Here is a 16,341-nt window from a genome sequence, read left to right on the forward strand (position 1 = left end):
GGCAGGGGCCAGACCACACAGGCTTGGTAGATAAGTGCAAGGAGTTCATATTTCATTCCAAATAAGAATGTAATGGGAAATCCTTGGGGAATTCAGGCAGGGATTTCATTTTCAAAGTCCCCTTTGTGGTTGCTTTTATGGTGTTTATTTATATAGATACATGATTTAAAAGTGCCATACATATAAAAATGTGTACAATGAAAAGCCCTCTGCATTAGTTGTCTACTGGTGTGTAACACATTATCACAAAACTGAATGCTTGGAACAAAAAAAAACATTTATTATTTTATAGTCTCTGTGGATCAGGGATTTGGGAGTGGCTTGGCTTGTTCTATCTTGGGTCTCTCGGGAAGTTGCAGTCAAGACATAGCCCAGACTCTAGGCATCTGAAGGCTTGCCTGGGGTAGGTGATGTGCACCTAAGCTGGGCCACTCACATGGGCTGTTGTCTGGAGTTTTCCAACACATGGACCTCTCCATGGAGCTGTTTGAGGATCCACACCATGGCAGCCGCCTCCATAGCCAATAATCCAAGAGAACAGGATGGAAGCCACATGTCATTTAGGATGGAGCCTCAGAAGTCAAACTCCATTATTTCAGCACTATCCTCTCATTCCACAGCTCAGCCCGTTCAATGCAGAGGGAGGACTACATGAGCATGTAAGTGTCAGCAGGTGGGAAATCATTGGAGACGATCTCAGAGGTAGGTTACCCCAACCCATCTATTATTTTTCCAGATAAAAAAAACAATTAACATTTCATCTTTGGCCGGGCGCGGTGGCTCACGCCTGTAATCCTAGCACTCTGGGAGGCCAAGGCGGGCGGATTGCTTGAGGTCAGGAGTTCAAAACCAGCCTGAGCAAGAGCAAGATCCCGTCTCTACCATAAATAAAGAAATTAATTGGCCAACTGATATATATACAAAAAATTAGCCAGGCATGGTGGTGCATGCCTGTAGTCCCAGCTACTTGGGAGGCTGAGGAAGCAGGATTGCTTGGGCCCAGGAGTTTGAGGTTGCTGTGAGCTAGGCTGATGCCATGGCACTCACTCTAGCCTGGGCAACAAAGTGAGACTCTGTCTCAAAAAAAAAAAAAAAAAATTCATCTTTTATACAACTTCCACCTCATTTTTATCTTTCCAAACTTGCCTTTGAAGTCCTATTTCAAACTTAATATTTTTCTTGAGCTCCTTACATTAGTTATAAAATATAATCTCTCCCTGCATGAATTTTCCCTAACATTTTGTGCCTAGATGTATCATTAAAAATAAGAACCACAAGAGAAAGTTTCAAGTAGGAGACAGTAATGAGTTTGGTTTTGAATATGTTGAGTTTGAGGTATCAATTGGACATGCAGTGAGGACATCTCAGAAGCAGCAACTGATAGATAGATGGATGGATAGATAGATATGAGTCTACACTTAGGGAAGGAGCTAGAAAAAGAGACTTCAAAGTCACCAGTTTATATATAGGTCTTGAAGTCACAAGCTTACATGCAAACCCAGATGGACTAACTAGGATGGAGGTATGGTGTAAAGTGAGAAGATAGTCAGGACCCTGAGAATCCAATGAATAAGAGTCAAAGAATGGTCGTTCTTATTATTCAACAAATAATTTTTTTATGCAACCACATGTATGGAAGGGAGATGAGAATATATAGAAAAATTTGGTTAATGCGTAAAGGTAAAAATAAGAACTGAAAAATGTCTAATGATCTTAGCTTGGTGGAGAACTTTCACAGCATTAAGATGGAGGTAAAAAGTAGATGGCGGGGGGTGGGGGCGCTGAGAGAGGAATGGGAGTCCAGTAAGCAGAAATGAAGAGTGTGGTCTCAGACTCAGCTTTCTGATGTGCGCCTTATGCCGTCGCACGGGGCCCCAGTGCTTACCCTGAGTTGAATACTCTGAGGCTGCCATTTTGAAATTCTTCATACTTTTTTAAAGAGCAGCCACATGTTTTCATTTTGTACTGCACTCTACTGTAGCCTGTCCTTGCAGACCACACTTCAAAGAAGTTTGACTAAGCAAGAAAAAGAGAGATAAGGTAGTGGGCAATGGAAGTGATGTGGACTGAGCAGAACGTTCTCCTGTTTACTGTGGTGGGTATTCTGGTTGCCGTTGATATTTTTAGTTTAGGATGAGAAAGACTCACAGGCTTAGGAAAATGAGGCAAAGGGTGGAAAGAGGTTGAAAGCACAGAAGAAAGAGGAGATAGGTGATAAAGTAAAATGACAGTGAGAAAAAAGGGAATGAAAGTAACAAAGCCCAGGTGGACACCTCATCCCTGAGACTAGAAGGGAAAAGGTGAAGACAGAGAGAAAGAAATGGAGTTTTGTTCTGAAGGCCTTATTTACCTCAAGGAAGGGGAAAAGTTGCCTGCTCAGAAGAAGGAAGAGGAGACTGCTGAATAAATGATTTGGTTGTAGGGGGCGGGGGGAATGTTTAACACCAGAAGGAAATGGGAGAGAATGTTTACCAAGAGCAAGTAAAAGGGTTGAATGTTAAACTGAGAGCCCAACTAGGATTTGAATATTTTACACAAAAGAATCTAAAAATAATTTTGTTGAATGTAAGCCAGATGAAAAAAAAAAAAAAAAAAGGAGTTGAGATTATACAATTCCATTTACCTAACATTATAAATGTAAGTCTATTTATAGTGATATCAAGCCAACCAGTGGCTGCCTTGGGATAGGGGAGGGGCAGGAAGACACGGTCACCACCGTGATCGTCATGATGCTTTCGTGGCCGTATAGATGTCAAAACTTATCAAATTCTACATAGTAAATGCAATGTACATAAATCTAAAAAGCTATTAAAAATTATGGGTTAATACAGCCAAATGACAAATGCTGAAGGAAAAAGAAACAAAATAAATAAATAAATAAATAAATAAATAAATAAATAAATAAATAAATAAAATTATGCGTTATGTACCTACTTTTGTGTCATTTTCGGTACAACTACACTGCACTTCTTACCTCTCCAGTGCAACAAATTATCTCTGCTAATGGGGACAGGGGTACTTCAGCAATCATGGACACGTGTCCATGGTGTCTGGTGCCCAGGTATCTAGGGAAATGTAGATGGTGTTTAGGTGTAATATTTCTCTGCAATGATAAAAATAAAAAGATTAATTCCTCTTGGCTTCCAGGTAAGCATAAATGCTCCTCCTTCTCAGCTAATGGGCCTTGTGCAAACAGCAAGAATCAAGGGAAAGAGCTCTAGCCTAGTCCCAGAGAAGCAGCACATGCTTGCCCATCACTTTTTGGTTCCAATATATCCATTTTTACATCTGCTTTTTTAACACTTTCCTGTAGAGTCAGAAGAAAGGTACATCCTGCCTCAAAGTTAGAGCCTATACCTTGTGCCCTCCATCCTATGCATATTTCTTTTCTTACTTTTCAATATTTTCCATTCCTCTGGTTTCTTCTTCTCTTTATTTACCTCTGTAAATACTTTCTACATAAATAAAACCTCCCTAATTTGTCCCATTTTGAGTTTGCCAGCTGTGTTCTGTTGGAATCCTGATGAATATACTATGTAACTTCAAAATACCCTCACAATATATGCAAAATTACACTGATTTAAATTAACATGTTTCAAAGCACATAGAAATTCCAAGCAGGATTCCCTATTTTAAGGAAGAGATACTGTGATTATCACCATAGTGAATCCTTTGAAGCTGCTTTGTGCTCAATTTATATGCTTTCTATTTATTCAAACTACAAACTTATCTGAAAAACAACATTGGCAAAGGCTTGATTATACTTATTCAAGAAATCACTTTAAACCATTAGTAAGACATTGGGTGTCATACAGAAAAAAAATCCCAAATATCCAGGGAATATTTCACATTTTATTTAATGATGAAAGCAGAAATTGATAGTAATTAGGGAACTGAAATATAATTTCTCAGAATGGCCTTCATCCATCCAAGCATCTCTTGCCTAAAATTCTAAATGTAAATTAGTTTTTCTGCCTCTAGTCTCTCAATTTTTCAATCCATACTTCTACCATCCAACAAAATTTGTTAAGCTACTCAGTAAGTAAGTACGAGGCATTGCTCTAAGCCCCAGGGATGCTGCAGATATGATTATTAATTCCTTCTAAAAACCTCCACTAATGACAGAAGAAAGTCCATACTCATTGACAAAGAAACCATCATCTTTCGTCATCTGAGTCAACTTTTTATCCAGAGTTCATTTCCCACCATTCCTTTAGGTCAGCAAGTATCACACATTTTGGTCTTAGGACCCGTTCACACTCTTCAAAGTTATTGAATATCCCTAAGAGTTTTGTGTGTGTGGATTACATCCATCAATGTTTACCATATTCAAAATCAAAACTGGAAACTTTTTAAAATCTTTATTTCTGAAATCACTTTTGCACATGGAATATTCCCAGGGATAGACCATACATTATGCCACAAAACAAGCTTTAATAAATTTAAAAGGAATGAAATCATACAAAGTATATTCTCCAACAAAAGTGACATGAAAGTATAAACCAATAACAGAAGGAAATTGGTGACTAAACAAAACACTTCTAATAACCAATGGGTCAAAGAAGAAATCACAAGGGACATTAGATAATACTTTGAGATAAATTAAAACGAAAGCCTAATATACCAAAACTTACAGGACGCAGTGAAAGAAGGGGGACATTTATAGCAGTAAATGCCAATTCTAAAAAAAGATCCCAGATCAACAACCAAATCCTTCACTTTAATAAACTAGAAAAAGAAGAGTAACTTAAGCCCAAAGCAAGGAGAAGGGAAAAATAAATAAATAATGAGTAGGGCAGAAATAAACACAATAGATACTTTTTAAATCAAGTTGATTCTTTGAAAATATAACAAATTGACAAACTTTTTCTTTAGAATGACCAAGGAAACAAATAAGATTAAAATTACTAAAATTAGGAATGAAAGAATAGAATACCAAACTCATAGGGAATAAAAATGGATTATAAGGGAACACTGTGAGCAATTGCATTCCAATAAATAATATAACCTAGATGAAATGAAAAAATTCCCAGAAAGATACAAACTACCAAAATGACTCAAGAAGAAATAGAAAATCTGAATACATGTATAACAACTAAAGAGACTGATTCCAGTAATCAAAAAACACACAAAGAAAAGCCCATACCAAGATGGCTTCACTGGTGAATTCTACCAAATGTTTAAACATATAACACCAGTACTTCAAAAACTCTTCCAAAAAGGCTGGGTGTGGTGGCTCATGCCTGTAATCCTAGCACTCTAGGAGGCCAAGGTGGGAGGATCACTGAAGGTCAGGAGTTTGAAACAGCCTGAGCAAAAGTGAGACCCCCATCTCTACCAAAAAAATAGAAAGAAATTAATTGGCCAACTAAAAATACATAGAAAAAATTAGCCAGACATGGTGGCACATGCCTGTACTCCCAGCCACTGGGGAGGCTGAGGCAGAAGGATTGCTTAAGCCCAGGATTTGGGGGTGGCTGTGAGCTAGGCTGACACCATGGCACTCTAGCCCAGGCAACAGAGTGAGACTCTGTCTCAAAAAAAAAGAAAAGAAAAAAAACTCTTCCAAAAAATAGAAGAAGAGAAAATACTTCCAAACTCAGTCTATGAGGTCTGTATTTGGAAATACTTCCAAACTCAGTCTATGAGGTCTGCATCATCTTGATACGAAAACCAGAACAAGGTATCACAAGAAAAGAAAGCTAAAGAACAATATCCCTTAAGGATATAGATACAAAAACCTCAACAAAATACTTGCAAACTAAGTCCAGCAGCACATAAAAAGCATTATACATCAACACCAAGTGGGACTTAATCCAGGAATGCAAGGTTGGTTTAATACCCAGAAATCAATTAATGTAATATGCCATATCAATAAAACAAAAACAAAATCTACATAATCATCTCAATAGGTACAGAAAAACAATTTAACAAAATCAACACCCTTTCATAGTAAAAACACTCAACAAGCTAGGAATAGCAGGAAAATTCCTTTTTCATAGACAAAGGGCATCTATGAAAAATCCACAGCCAACATTTACTTAATGATGAAAGCCTGAAAAATTTCCCCACAATATCAAAAACAAGAAAAGAATGGCTATTCTCACTATTCTTTTCCAACTTTGTATTGGAGGGTCAAGCAAGGGCAATTAGGCAAGAAAAAGAAATAAAAGGCATCCAGATTAGACAAAAAGAAGGAAAACTATCTCTTATTTACAAATGACATAATCTTTTTTTATATATAAAATTTGAATAACTTGCGCAGGGGCCATGCTAATCTTCTCTGTATCATTCCAATTTTAGTTTATGAGCTGCTGAAGTGAGCACGATGACATAATCTTATACATAGAAAACTCTAAAGAATCCACCCACACACACACAAAAACTATTAACACTAATAAATTTCAACAAGGTTACAGGATATAAGATCAACATACAAACATCAGTCATATTCCTTAACATTAGCAATGAACAATCCAAAATGAAAATTAAGAAAACTATTCCACTTATGACAACATAAAACTTAATATTATATTACATATTTAAGTTAAGAATAAATTTTCAAGAAGCACAAGACTTGTACACTGAAACCTACAAAATATTGTTGAAAGATATCAATGAATGAATGGAAATATATGGAAATAAATGGAAAGATATCCCATGTTGATGGATTGGAAGACTTAACAGTGTTACATTGGCAATACTACACAAAGTGACCTACAAATTCAATACACTCCCTATCAAAATTCCAACTGCCTCTTTTTCTGAAATGGACAAGCTGATCCTAAAATTTACATGGAATTGTAAGGGACCCAGAATAGCTAAACCAATCTTGTAAAGGAACAAAGGTGGAGGACCACCTTCCTCATTTCACACTTAGTACGGGACAGTGTCATACTGCATTAGGATAAACCTATAGATATACAGAGTCCAGATATAAACTCACATGTCTATGGTCAATTGATTTTCAATAAAAATTCCAAGACCAATGACTAACAAAAGAATAGTCCTTCCAAGAAATAATGTTGGGACAACTGGATATCCACATGCAAAAAAATGAATTTAGACCCCTCCCTCACACCATGTATAAAAATTAACTCAAAATGGCCGGGCACAGTGGCTCGCGCCTCTAATCCTAGCACTCTGGGAGGCCCAGGCAGGCGGATTGCTTGAGGTCAGGAGTTCGAAACCAGCCTAAGTAAGAGTGAGACCCACATCTCTACTATAAATAGAAAGAAATTAATTGGCCAACTAATATATATAGAAAAAAAAAATTAGCCGGGCATGGTGGCACATGCCTGTAGTCCCAGCTACTTGAGAGGCTGAGGCAAGAGGATTGCTTGAGTCCAGGGGTTTGAGGTTGTTGTGAGCTAGGCTGATGCCATGGCACTCACTCTAGCCTGGGCAACAAAGTGAGACTCTGTCTCAAAAATAAATAAATAAATAAATAAATAAATAACTCAAAATGGATCAAAGACATAAATGTAAGGACTAAAACTATAAAACTCTTAGAAGAAAACATAGGTATAAATCTTCATCACCTTGAACTAAGAGTTTCTTCAATATGACACCAAAAGCACAAACAACAAAAGAAAAATAAATAAATTGGACTTTGTTAATATTAAAAACTTTGTATGTCAAAGGACACTATTAAGAAATTGAAAAGACAACTCTTAGAATGAGAGAAAATATTTGCGAATCTTATGTCTGATAAGGGTTTAGTAGTCATAATATAAACAAACTCTAATAATTTATTCTTGTTTTTCTTTTTGAGACAGAGTCTTATTCTGTTGCCCAGGCTACAGTGCCATGGTGTCAGCGTAGCTCACATCAACCTCAATCTCCTGGGCTCGAGCAATCCTCCTGCCTCAGCCTCCCAAGTAGCTTGGACTACAGGCTTGCGCCACCATGCCCGGCTAATTTTTTCTATATATATTTTTAGTCAGCCAATTAATTTCTTTCTATTTATAGTAGAGATCGGGGTCTCCCTCTTGCTCAGGTTGGTGTCAAACACCTGACCTCAAGTGATCCTCCCACCTCAGCCTTCCACCAGAGTGCTAGGATTACAGGCAGGAGCCACCATGCCTGGTTGGTTAGTTCCAATTTAATAGTGAGTACATGTGGTGTCACACTGACTATATTAATAGAGAATTTAATCTCTTAAAAATAATTTTTTGCAAAGATGAAATACAGCATGCTTGGAAAATAAAAATAAGGTAGTTTCCTAACCCTTTATTTTAGGGTTAGGTAACATAAATATAGATTAGAATAAATTATATAATGGCAAAGTATGTAATAGATTCCAAATACTTTACTACGATGCACGTGATATTTTACATCTAAAGACTGTATTTATAGGAAAATTCAAACCCTGGAGTTCTCTAAGTAGTCTTCTAGGACATATGGCTTTCATTTAATTATTTTTCACTATGTTGCCTAAGCTAGACTCCAACTCCAACTTGCTCAAGCCATCCTTCTTAGCCTCTGGAATAGCTTGGACTACAGGTGCGTGCCACCACACCTGGCTTGATTTTTTTACTCATAGGATAAGCATTTAGTCATGCCTTAAAAATACTTTCTAAATCAAATATATAAAATAATGGCAAAGAAAAATAGGTTAATCTCACAATGCAATTAATTATAAGCCATAAAACTTGCACATTTGACTATTTGACTAATTTTATTATCATCTAATTTGAAGAAAACCCTTCTCAAAGAATTTAGACTCAAACTGGAGTCTATAAACATTTTTTTCACTCACTGGTTTTGTTTCTGTGCTTTTATAAAAATCTCATGAAAACAACTAGAATTCTAGAATACAGCTGCCCTTATTAGCATTCCAAAAATTAAAGCTCTGATCTGCCTTGGCCAGGAACACTCCGGAAATAATGAAATCCAGCTTTCACATGGAAGATTAACATGCTTAAAAGTGTAGTTTAAAACTCTTCTCATTGGACAAGCCATCTACATCTCTTTATCAAATCAAAAGAATCATTTAATGCTAAAATAAAATAAATTTACTTTAAAGAAAGGCATTGCTCCTTAAATCTGTCAAACACTACTGTATTAAAGCTCTTTGTTCCTATTTTAACAATTGAATGTGCCACAGTTTAATGAGAGTCGTGAAGGTGATGATGATCGCTTTTACTGGGCACTAGTACATGCCAGACATTTCTTTAACATCCTTTGTTTCCTTTTATCTTTGCAATTACCCTAGGAACACTATTATTCATGATTTTTAGATGAGGAAACTGAGGCAGAGAACTTAAATAACCTGCCCCAGTCACTCAGTTAGCAAGTTAGCATAGCTAGATTTGAACCAATGTGCCAAGATATGGACTCAATCTTTAAGATTAAGGAAAATTTTTCTTATTCTTTTTTTTTTCACATACATAACTGTGACTCTCTTTCTCTGTTTTATATACAAGCTCCAGTAATTTGCCTCTAAATAAATAAAGAAGATTTTATACTGAGTGTGAAACCCACATATTGTGTACTCCATATTCCTGTGTTCTTGAATAGGCCGAAACATACTTGTACTAACACATCTGTAGTAAAGAAAATATTTAGGACAACCTTGAATAAAATAGAGCGATCGCATGTTTAGTTTGGGTCTCAATCTAAAATCCTAGTTAGTCGAATACAAATGGCTTTGGGGAGAATTCTGTATTCCTTAGAAATGGGCTCCAAAATTCCAAATTCCTACCCAAGAAGTAGTCCATATGCAATTTCAACCTCTCCTTTTCCTAATAAGATAAAAACCCCAGAGCCTGAGTGTAGCCCAGCTAATTAGGTTTTTGTCAAACAATAGCCCTTTTCTTTAAATCTGTGGCTTCTCACCCAGATGATAAAAAGCAATTTCAGTTCAAGACTTACTTAATTGGTTTGCACCCTCAGAGAGACCTCCAGGACTCCTCCTGCATAGCCTCACGTCTGAGTATAGAGACAATTCTTTGCCTTTCAGCAAAGCATCGTTCTTCTAAGATTTATGTCTGGCTTTCATGTTCGCCCATTGAATTCAATCTAAAAGCTTTGCTCCTTTTAGCTTCAACTACCTTCTCTGAGGGAAGCACAGCTTTGGAAACTTGTTCATGTCAAAGGAAGTTTGTTTACCCTTAGAGAAGTCCAGCAAAATTAACAGTGAGGCAATTCTTTTGTACCCTTTGGCAGTCCCTATGGGCTAAGAGCCCCAAATCACAATAGCTCCAGTCACCCAAACTTGAAAAGCAAGACTTAAAAAAATAGCAATATGAAAATCTTTCCACTGTAAACTGTTAACTTTTCATATATTCTACTGGTACTCATTAAAGCCACTAATTAAGCAAGCCCCTAATTGAGCAAGTATTGCTGTATTTTGTAAAATATATGGTGACATAATTTTAGACCTAAAAATGTTAGTGATCATTTTTTCCAACTGCCTCATTTTTCCAGATACTTAATCTAAAGCCCAGAGGCTTCAAATGACTTTTCCAATTAGTAGCAGGGTGGGTCCAGCTAAATAATCTTCTCAATTATTTTCTAGTGTTCAAATAAGAACTGTGTAAAAAGAAAAGGATTAAAAAAAAAATACCCCGGGTCACATTACATGGTAAGTCTGGATGAGAAACTGACTAGCAAAGAAGTACAGTGAACGGGACTTAATCAAATAAGTGTTTTATTCTCTGAGTGACAAAACACTGTAATAGTGACACATTGACATGGATCCTCCTGTCACTAGAACTGTTTTCCCCCATAGATTTGCTAGTACCACCCTCCTTACTTTGCAGAGAACAGTGCCTGTATTACTGGCAGAACTGTCATCAGCTAACGAGATCACATCTGTTAGGTAGCAAACAAATATCATGGAAACCAAGATAAATTTAGTAAGCAACTAAAACTTCATCTTTTTATTATTTTTCAGGTAATAAACATCATCAAGGCCGGGCGCGGTGGCTCACGCCTGTAATCCTAGCACTCTGGGAGGCCGAGGCAGGTGGATCGCTCAAGGTCAGGAGTTCGAAACCAGCCTGAGCCAGACCCCGCCTCTACTAAAAATATAAAGAAATTAATTGACCAACTAAAATATATATATACAAAAAATTAGCCAGGCATGGTGGCACATGCCTGTAGTCCCAGCTACTCGGGAGGCTGAGGTAGGAGGATTGCTTGAGCCCAGGAGATTGAGGTTGCTGTGAGCTAGGCTGATGCCACGGCACTCACTCTAGCCTGGGCAACAAAGCGAGACTCTGTCTCAAAAAAATAAAAATAAACAGCATCAATTCAGGAAACAAGTCTCTGTGTGCTAGCAGTGGGCTCCTGGACCCCCAGGCTGGGGACCAGTACCAGTCCACGATTTTTTAGGCACTCAGCTGCACAGCAGGAGGTGAGTGGTGGGATAGGAGCTTGGTCTGTGTTTGCGGCCGCTCCCCATCAATCGCATCTCCGCCTCCTGCCAGATCGTGGTGGCATGAGATTCTCATAGGAGCAGGGACCCTGCTGCCAACTGCGCATGCGCAGGTTGCAGGTTGCAGGCTCCTAATGAGAATCCAAGGCCTGCGGAGCGGAGGTGGAGCTGGGCGGTGACGCCAGCGCCGGGCAGCGGCTGCAAATACAGATCGCCATCAGCAGAGAGGTTTGCCCGCACAGTAAACGTCGTGTGCTCGAACCACCCCCAAACCATCTCCTCCCCAATCCCCGCACCCCGCCCCCTGCCCTGGTCCATGGCAAAACTGTCTTCCGTGAAACTGGTGCCTAAAAGGTTGGGGACAGGGTGCTAGCCCTCTTAACCGCCCAGCTGGAAATCAGCCCCATGGAACGGAGCCCTGGAAGGAGGCTGTGGCGGGCAGGGTGGCCACGGGCAGGGTGGCCACGGGCAGGTGGCCACAGCCAGGTGGCGACACAGCTGCTCCCGTGCCTACTGCACGCATACCTGCTCCCGAACCCGGACGGTGTTAAAGAGACTTCGGGCAACAGAACAGAATTCTCTGGCTTCCAGCCACATAAGCTAGCGACAAATAAAGAGACCGTGGAAGGGTGAAAGTGCAGGCACGAGACAGCTGTCCCCCCCGAGGGCTGGGGACTTCCTGGTAACTAGAGAAAACCTGCATCTAACTGGCTCAGCTCGCTTCATGCTTTTTCAAATCCAAAAGGAGGTTTTGGAAAGACACCAAAGAAAATAGTTTAAAAGACATTAATATTGAAACAAATAATCGTAATCATCTTACATGAAATACAATTCTTTGACAGTACAACTAAGGAAAAAGCTAAGTTCTCTCTTTTGCTTTGCCCAGGAACTAGGTAGCTATGTGGCTGTTTATGCCTTGGCCAGACATATTGCTTGTCAAAAGATTTCACCATCACTACTGGGGATGCCGTGGTTATACACTTGTTTTAATCTACACCCGGAGGCCACTTAAATACTTTCTGGTGTCATCTATTCTTGTGTCTGCCTCAGAGTGAGGTTTTCCTGGGAAGTTCTAATAGGCATGCAGAGTGGCTAAGGACAGAGATGGGGGCAAACCCCAGGAACAAGTTGCATAACTCTTCCAAACTTCTTCCTAATAAGTGTAGGTACAGCAGAACTTAGTCTGGGACTTGCTGTGATCGTAACATAAAGGTTTTATGGGAGGGACCCATGGCCCCAGAAGATTAACCATCAGAAGCTACTGAGAGCACTTGCTAAAAGAATCTAACTGTTGAATGGTCAAACTACTTTGGATGGGGCACATCACAAAAAGGGGAATGTTACTTACAGTGTGGAGAGAAGGTCAAGAGAGTTAAATAGTCTCTAAATGATCTTTGTCTTCAAAGATGTTACTCATAGTTACAGTCCTGGGCAGAAGCACTTTGTCAAGTTGTTCTTTTATTCTAACTTTCCCTTTGTTTCAGTCAACACATGAATATGACAGATGATGAAGAGGAGAACCCTCCTGGGAGAATGGGGACCTTGGTATGATTCCTGTTACACGACCAACTTTGCTGTAACAGATTCTATCACTGCAGTTATCTTAATTTCTCTGATCTACACGTTCCTCATACATCAATCAAAACTTATTTAACAACATCTACTTTGCAAGGTTGTTGTAAGGACTTATAAGGATAATGTATAAAAAGCACCTATAATGCCTAGCATTATAGTCTCTGCTCATTCTATGACAGTCTCTGCTCATTTATTATTTTTTATTAACCTTATTTTTGTGAATAATAATATTGCCATTTATTAGGAGCTTGTACCCATAAAAAATGTTTCCTCTTTACAAGGGATACTAGAACTGAGGGAGCTGGACTACCTATGAATATTGCACTAAATTTCCATGAAATTACAGTCATCTCCACTGCCTGGAAGTAATAAATAAATTGTAAATTCTGATTTTTGTTTACAATGTAACAAGAACACATATATACGTGTGTGTTTTAAAGCTAGGAATTAATCTTAGAGAACTAATTTTAGGGGAGATAAGCAAAGAAAGAGGTCAAAAGATCACTCAGTTCTATTTCTGCTTGAATCAGATAGATACTCGCTACTCAAAGTGTGGACCCGGAACCAGCAAAATCAGCATCACACGGGAGCTTGTTAGAAATGCAAAATCGGAGGCCCCAGCCCAGACCTACTGAATCAGAACCTGCATGTAGAGAAGATCCCGAGGGATCTGTTTGCATATTATTAATAAAATTTCAGGAGTCCTGGATCCCTTACTATCGAGATCCTTCCCCTGCATATTTAATGACGCTTGGAGCCCCGTCAACTCAGTGTGGTAGTTTTCCATTATTCTATTTCTAAGCACTAGGAGGTGACTAAGTAAATCATTACAGCATAGTAACAGGTTTGTTCTTTTTAACCCTGAGTACAATGTGTAAAAGGCAGTGGCTCACATCTCTAATCCTAGCACTTGGAGAGGCCAAGGTAGGAGGATCAATTGAGATCAGGAGTTGGAGACTGGCCTGAGCAACACGGAGAGACCCCATCTCTATAAAAAATAGAAAAAGTAGCTAAGAATGCCAGCATGTGCCCATAGTCCCAGCTACTCAGGAGGCTGAGGCAGGAGGATCGCTTGAGCCTAGGAGTCTGAGGTTGCTGTGAACGATGGTGACGTCACTGCCCTCATGTCCAGACCCAGACCCAGGCAACAGAGCAAGAGCTTATCTTCCCCTGCCCTCCCCCGCTGCAAAAAAAAAAGGCTTGGAATATCCATAATGCCAAATTCTGGGCAAACATGTTCTTGTAAATTTCAAAATGATATACAAGAGAACACTAGATGTTGGCCGGGCGCTGTGGCTCACGCCTGTAATCCTAGCTCTTGGGAGGCCGAGGCGGGCGGATTGCTCAAGGTCAGGAGTTCAAAACCAGCCTGAGCAAGAGCGAGACCCCGTCTCTACTATAAATAGAAAGAAATTAATTGGCCAACTAATATATATATAAAAAATTAGCCGGGCATGGTGGCGCATGCCTGTAGTCCCAGCTACCTGGGAGGCTGAGGCAGAAGGATCACTCCAGCCCAGGAGTTTGAGGTTGCTGTGAGCTAGGCTGATGCCACGGCACTCACTCTAGCCTGGGCAACAAAGTGAGACTCTGTCTCAAAAAAAAAAAAAAAAAAAAAAAAAAAAAGAGAACACTAGATGAATATTTCCCAGTGGTTTTTCAATATGCCTAAGCCAATTCTTCATGAGCACCTGTCCCTTGTGCTATGGCCATCAAAAGAGAGAATGCATTTTACATAATATATCCACAGTGCCCCTGAAGGCTGCCTATCTTGCATATATTGATGACTTGATATTTCCTAACTTTTTAAAATACAAATGCTCACTAAGTCTTAGGAACAGCTTTCTCCATTTCTTATAAAACTAACTTTCATCCACATGTCTATTGTTCACAGTCTTTTTAAGCTGGTTTTGAGGGTTTGTTTTTTTACCTTCCTTCCCCACCTTCCACTCCCCAACCAAGACTCTCCCTTGACCAAACTTTAGTGAGGCTCTTCTGAGCACTCTTCTCAACTAAGAGTCATCTTTGGCCCTGTCTTTGCCAGGCCTACATAGCCCAGTTTAGCAAGAATCTAAGTCAGTTTAAGTCAGTTTAACCCCCCCATACCTGATCAAATTCTCACCCTCCATACTTGATATCTGATCATCCTGCCCTGCCATCATCGAAGGCTCTGTTAAAGTTGGTTTAGTACAAATACCCCTCCCTTGATGTTTCTTCTTAGTAATTTTCCACCACTGACCCCCTCACCATGCTCGTTGGCTATAAACCTCCAATTATCCGTTGTACTGGGAGTTGAGCCCATCCCTTCTCCTATTGTGACAGTGTGACACTATTGCAGTAGTCTTGGATAAAGCCTCCCTTACCATTTTTAACAAGTGTCCGCATAATTGTTTCTTTAACAATACACTTGTTAAAAATTCTCTTTAAGAAACATCCATATCAATTCCAGGAGTTTCTTAAAAAAAAAAAAAAAAAAAAAGACACATCCAGAGCATACCTGCATCCAAAAGAAGCACAGCTTACCTACAGAGAGCTGCTAAACACTGGGAACAATCTGTTTTGAGTAAAATTTATTTTATTGAAAGTATACTTGAGGCTAGCCTCACGAAAGGAAGTTATGCAAGCCTATAATTTTACCTAGAGTGCTAGATAGGGACAGGCCAAAGAAAATCAAACATCTAAATGGACAGTCCAAAAATGTAAACTCCCAAAATATGATGACCTATTTCTGGGTGGAATACAAACAGAAAAGAGCAAGCCCAGAGATCGTGACTCACCTCCCGATCAGGTACCCACATCTAAGTTGCACTCACACTGCTCATAAAACACAAATTAAGGCCCAGAAACAAAATCATATGCGACTCTTCTTATGCTTCTCCCAAGATCATCAGAATGACAGCAGGACCAGGAGGACTAACGCTGGGCAGCCCAGTTCCCAAGGGCCAGGTGTTCCAGGCAACACCGCCCCGTCACACTGAGCTGGTGCATCCACTGTCTGCATTTTTCAAAAGACTTCTAGGCCGGGCGAGGTGGCTCACACCTGTCATCCTAGCACTCTGGGAGGCCAAGGTGGGCGGATGGCTCAAAAAGTCAGGAGTTCAAGACCAGCCTGAGCAAGAGCGAGACCCTATCTCTACTAAAAAGAGAATGAAATTAATTGGCCAACCAAAAATATAGAAAAAAATTAGCCGGGCATGGTGGTGCGTGCCTGTAGTCCCAGCTACTCAGGAGGCTGAGGCAGGAGGATCGCTTGAGCCCAGGAGTTTGAGGTTGCTGATGCCACGGCACTCTAGCACAAGCAACACAGTGAGACTCTGTCTCAAAAAAAAAAAAAAAAAAAGACTTCTAAATACTCTCAAATCTGAAAAACACCTACAAATGAA

General features: G+C 39.5%; 1 protein-coding gene and 1 non-coding gene across 9 annotated transcripts in view; both read right to left on the reverse strand.

The window, feature by feature from the left end:
• ANK2 (ankyrin 2) overlaps positions 1–16,341 on the reverse strand; it is a 559,765-nt gene that overhangs the window by 436,539 nt on the left and 106,885 nt on the right. The window lies entirely within an intron of this gene.
• On the reverse strand, positions 6,225–6,327 carry LOC142864956 (U6 spliceosomal RNA). Its single transcript, XR_012915249.1, has one exon. It is a non-coding gene; the product is annotated as a U6 spliceosomal RNA (small nuclear RNA).

Source organism: Microcebus murinus, chromosome 27 (genome assembly GCF_040939455.1).
Source record: "Microcebus murinus isolate Inina chromosome 27, M.murinus_Inina_mat1.0, whole genome shotgun sequence".
NCBI classification, from domain to species: Eukaryota; Metazoa; Chordata; class Mammalia; order Primates; family Cheirogaleidae; genus Microcebus; species Microcebus murinus.